Genomic DNA, 5,464 nt, shown 5'->3' on the forward strand with positions numbered 1-5,464 from the left:
AAGCAAGTTTGTATCTACAAACACTGAAAGTGAAAGGGAAGAAAACAACTATATTCTACAAGGATCCAAAGATTCAAGCTTTTGATTCTGAGGTGAGTAGAAGAATATATTTGCAAGGGAAAATCCTGGAGTTGATATGGAATAACTTAGGTTTATGAAGGAAGAATTCAAATCTTTGAGATCAATAAATACTGATTTATCTCTCCTTATGATGATATTCCTGAAAGTAGACCTACAAAAGGAGTAGTGATCAAGGAGGTCAGTTAAACTGATGTTGAAGGACCTTTAAGGTAAATAATTCTAAATTCTGACATGAGTTATAAGGGGAATGAGAAGATTGGTAAACAATCAAAGTTAAAGCCTAAAGCAAAATCTAAGAAGAAATCAGCATCTAAAGTTTCAAAATCTAAAACACTGATAGATCCAATCTATTTAATAGTTGTAGCTCATGATGATGCTGATAAACAAAAGATTCAAGAAGAAGAAACCAACCAGCTCCACAAGAGAAGAAAGATGATTCCTGGAGCTAATTGGGCTGAAAATTTAAAGTTGGTAACAACCTCTGACAATGCTCAAGTTGATGAAGATATAATTGCTGAAGCTCAACCAGTCATAACCTCTGATACTACGCAAGTTGTTCACAGTTCAAGTAAAACAAAAGCTGATTTCACAAATCCTGATTCAGAAAATCTGACAGGAATTGGAAATAATACAAAGCTTGAAGACTTACAGAAAATTGTATCAGTACAAATTGTGAACGTTCTAGTTGGTGAAAAACTGATTTATATTCTGAAGTCTGGAAGAAGGTTGAGGCTTACTCAAGAGCATTTGAAGAATAAACCATGGCAGGAGTTGGAATTTTTCACTACTTTACTCAAGGTAACCAACTCTACTACTGCTAGATGGTCAGAATTTTTGAGGAATCTGGTATATATGAAGCAGGGAGGAATGACATACAAGTCTAATTACATTCCAAAGTACATTCATGAATCTGGACATACCATTGATATGCCTATTGGAGGAGCCAAGGTGGTTAAGTCTTTAGGAAGAGAAGTTCTTAATTTCAGTCCTGATGGAAAGATAGCTGGATTTTTAGAATTGGATGGCTTGGCACTTAGAGAATCTAATCTACATGACCTCAAAGCTGCTGTTTATCAGAATGATGAGTCGACGGAGGAGCTCAGGGATATCAAACAGAAAATAAAAATATATGTAAATGTTCTTGAAGATATTCTACTCAAGATATTCCTTGATGAAGCTACTGATTGTACTAGAGTTTAAGAATTAAGATAAAATCTGAAGACACTAATTATAAGACTGGCTATTTGTTTGTATTCTGCATTTAGACATTTTTGACATCATCAATTTATAACTTGTCCATATTTTCATAATTCACAAGTTGGGGGAGATTGTTAGAATAAATTGATGATATCAGCATATAAACTATCATAGTTTATTATCAGTATTTGATATCAGATTTTAGAAGAAGGTGATGTCATCAGTATTTGTTATTAGCATTTGCTGATCAGTAATTGACATCAGTATTTGGTCACTTTAGCTAAAATTTAGGAGATATCGAAGAAGGAAAGGATTTGCAGAATACATATCAGAATAGGTGTTGAGAATTGACTAAGTCAAAGATCAGGATCTATCTAACAATCAGGGTATGATCAACTGCTGTGATATGATTATCCATTGAAAGCTTCGATATCATCCGTTGATATATATAAATGATTATCCGTTGAAGCTAAAGCATTTATCCGTTGATCAAGGCTATCCGCTGAGAATGACTTGGATGATAAGTCAAGACTGTGAGATAAATTAGAAGGTGCTGATTTATAGGATCGTAGTTGATTTAGACATGTAAAGTGTTAGAAGTATATTATAACATATCTTGTAATTGATAGAGAACTGATTTGTAGCTATGTGGTATATAAACACAAAATAGGTTATCACAATGTGGTGCACAACTCGAGCATTCGTTTAACCTAGAAGCTCATGAGGATATTGTTCTTGAGAGAGTTTTGTAACAGTTTATTAAAGATCAATATAAACTATTATTTGATTCATATGTTCTTACTTTACTTTCATTATACATCAATTTGTTTATTAATTGTATCCAACCCCCATTAACAATTACTTTACTGGGCAACAAGTGGTATCAGAGCGATCAAATTAAACTGTTAATTTGCAAAGGTCAAGATGTCTGGAAGTAAGTATGAAAGCATAAAAATTCTCATCCTGAAGAAAGTTGATTACTCAACATGGAGAGTAATGATGTTGATGTTCCTTGAAGCTATTGATGATTCATATGTTGATATCATCAAAACAGGACCTCCATATCCTATGGAAACTGTGGTTATGACTCTAGATGCTCCTGAACACTATGTCATAAAGGAAAAATCAAAGTGCTCAGATCCTGAAAAATCCGCAATGCTAAAGTCAGGAATATCTCGCACAACAGTTTGGACAATGTGATGTCAAACAGAGTTATTACCTGCAAGACTGTAAAGGAGATATGGGATGCCTTGGAAACACAGTGCCAAGGTACAATGGCAATAAAGAAAAACAGAAGAGCTATTCTTGTGCAAGAATATGAGCAATTTGATGCCAAGGCTGATGAGTAAATTACTGACATATATGATAGATTTTTGACACTGTGGAATGATTTATCATTGGTTGGAAAAGAATATGAAATAGAAGGCTCAAATACCAAGTTTCTGAGAGCTTTTCCAGAATATTGGGATACTCAAGCCTCAATAATCAAGCATCAATATGATCTTGATTTTCTAACTTTGGATAAAGTGTATGGGATGCTGAAGACTCATGACTTGGAGATCCAGCAAAGGAAGAATAGAAAAGGTCAGAAGATGAAGGTTGTGGCTCTTAATGCTGAGACTTAAAAAGGCAAGGAAAAGATCAGTGAGAGGTCAAGGAGAAGGAACATTGTTGAAGAGTCAGATACTAATGATGTATCAGATCTTATCACAGATATTGACGAGGATTGTGAGATTGATATATGTTAAGTGGCATTTATGCCCACTTAGAATGCTCTATAAAGACTTGAATTGACATTTTGTACTCAAGTTATTTATGTTTTTGATGTGTTTTCTAGTGTTTTTGCATTTCGGGCTTATATTAGGAACTCAGGCGAATTGGCATTGATTTGATGCTAATTTGGTGTTAGGATGGTGTCAAGAAAATTGCTCGTGAAAAGACCAACTCAAAACATGCAAGAAATTAAAAATTAGTATATTTTCTAGAAGGTCAGCGCGCCCGCGCTGTAGTAGCGCGCCCGCGCTGTAGTAGCGTGCCCGCGCTGTAGTAGCGCGCCCGCGCCGAGGTGCAAAGCGCGCCTGCACCGGGTCGGGATCACAGAATCCTGATTCTAATATAATTTTGATCAGCTGGACTTCTACTCTGCATGGGCTGCTATATAAGCTTAACTTAAGGTCGTTTTTCATAACAAGACGTACCAGAGCTTAAGGAGAAGGCGTAAGAAGACCGTATAGCACAAATCAACCAAGGCGAAGAGGATCTAGTTTATTCTTTTAATTCTTTGTTTTAAGTTGTAACTTTGGATGCTAGTTTTCTTGCTTGTGAACCTATACTCTTGTTTCATACTTGGTTTTATTATTTATTCAGTATAAAGTCTACGTTTATTATACCATGCTTTTATCGGAACCCACGTTGATGATGAGTCCGATTATGGGTTAATCGTTATCGTGGGGTTCTAGCGGATTTACTTATGGATTTCTTTAGTTAATTTGTTTCGATACCTTAGTGTGTGGTGATTGTATGATGCCCTAGTATTGGTTGTGCTTATTCGTCTTATGAGCGTCGCGAACTTATAAGATAGCATGTTAATCTTTAATGAAGCGAAAGTCAATTTAGGGGTTTAGAACTTGCCATGCTAGCATAGGTTCGTGTATTCATTATGCATGATTCGTAGGTAATTTTAACCATCTTACTTGTCCTATGTAATCATGATAGATAACTTGTGCATTAAACCGTTATGTTGTAAAATTCTATAGACATATAGGGTCTTAATATAATTGGTGTCTATTTAGCTTCTATCTTTTTGTGGATGTCTGGTAGTATTGTACAACGAAAGTTGGCATTTATCAGTTTCGTGTTATCTGATTAGTGTCATCACCATTGCATGCTAAGGTTAAGAACAAAGAGGCTATTGACTGAAGTATTTAATGAAGTTAGAATCTCATGTATGTGTCATATAGTATTCAACTCTCTTTATTCTCTTAGTTAATGATCTTTAGTATAAATCTCTTAGTTAATCTTAGTTATAAACAATCTCAAATTGTGATCGTCTTAGCATTGAATAATAACCATACCATTGTTGCATAAATACATTGATTGGAATTAACCTAAACCAGTCCCTATGGGGACGAACTAGAAATAATTTTATATTACTTACGAATGCGTATACTTGCATGAATATTAGCGCGTGTTCTAGCCCTAACAAGTTTTTGGCTCCACTGCCGGGGACTCGGTGTTCATTTTTAGTTTATGTGTTTGTCATCAGTGGTTGTTAAAGTTCATTAACTCGGACATTGTTACTTACTTATTTACTTGTCGTGTTTCAGGTACTCTAGCGAGCGTGTATGCATACGCGTTCTCGGTCTCGTAAGAGAACTCTGGATCAAGCTGAGGAAGAAGTTGTAGTAGCTAAGGAAGTTTTCGAGGAAGTTCTTGTCGAGGAGAAAGTTGAAGAAGAAGCTCTTATTGCAATGGGAGAATCAGAAGCGAATCTGAAGACTTTGATGGATTACTCTCAACCGAAGATCAATGATATTCAGTCTAGCATTGTCCGCCCAGCCATCTCGGCTAATACCTTTGAGATCAAGTCTAGCACGATTCAGATGATACAGAACTCGGTTCAGTTTGGGGGTTCTCCGACAGAAGACCCCAACATGCACATCAGAGATTCATCGAGATCTGTGACACTTTCAAGTTCAGTGGAGTTTCTGAAGATGCTATTAAGTTGAGGCTTTTCCCATTCTCTTTGCGGAATAATGCTAAGTGTTGGTTACATTCTCTACCACCAGGGTCTATCACCAAATGGGAGGATCTTGCTCAAAAGTTCTTAACTAAATTTTTTCCTATGGCGAAGACTGCTGCGATCAGAAATGCACTTACTCAATTTGCTCAGCAATCTGGAGAATCTTTATATGAGGCTTGGGATTATTATAAGGAGATGCTTAGGAAGTGTCCTCACCATGGGATTCCTGACTGGATGATCATTAACTGCTTCTATAATGGTTTGGGTGTTACTTCTAGACCCATGCTTAATGCAGCATCAGGAGGAGCCATGTGGGCTAAAAGCTATGATGAAGCTTATGAATTGATTTAACTGGTGACTGCCAATGAATACCAGAATCCTACTCAGAGACTACCTCAAGGCAAGGTAGCAGGAATTCTAGAGTTAGATACAACTACTGCTATA

At 36.3% G+C, this 5,464-nt stretch overlaps 1 non-coding gene across 1 annotated transcript; it reads right to left on the reverse strand.

Annotated features, from left to right (window-relative positions):
* Window positions 1–5,137: 5,137 nt before the first annotated feature.
* On the reverse strand, window positions 5,138–5,244 carry LOC141681116 (small nucleolar RNA R71). The gene has a single exon (XR_012558559.1). It is a non-coding gene; the product is annotated as a small nucleolar RNA R71 (small nucleolar RNA).
* Window positions 5,245–5,464: the final 220 nt, after the last annotated feature.

The sequence above is a fragment of the Apium graveolens genome, chromosome 8, assembly GCF_009905375.1.
Source record: "Apium graveolens cultivar Ventura chromosome 8, ASM990537v1, whole genome shotgun sequence".
NCBI lineage: Eukaryota > Viridiplantae > Streptophyta > Magnoliopsida > Apiales > Apiaceae > Apium > Apium graveolens.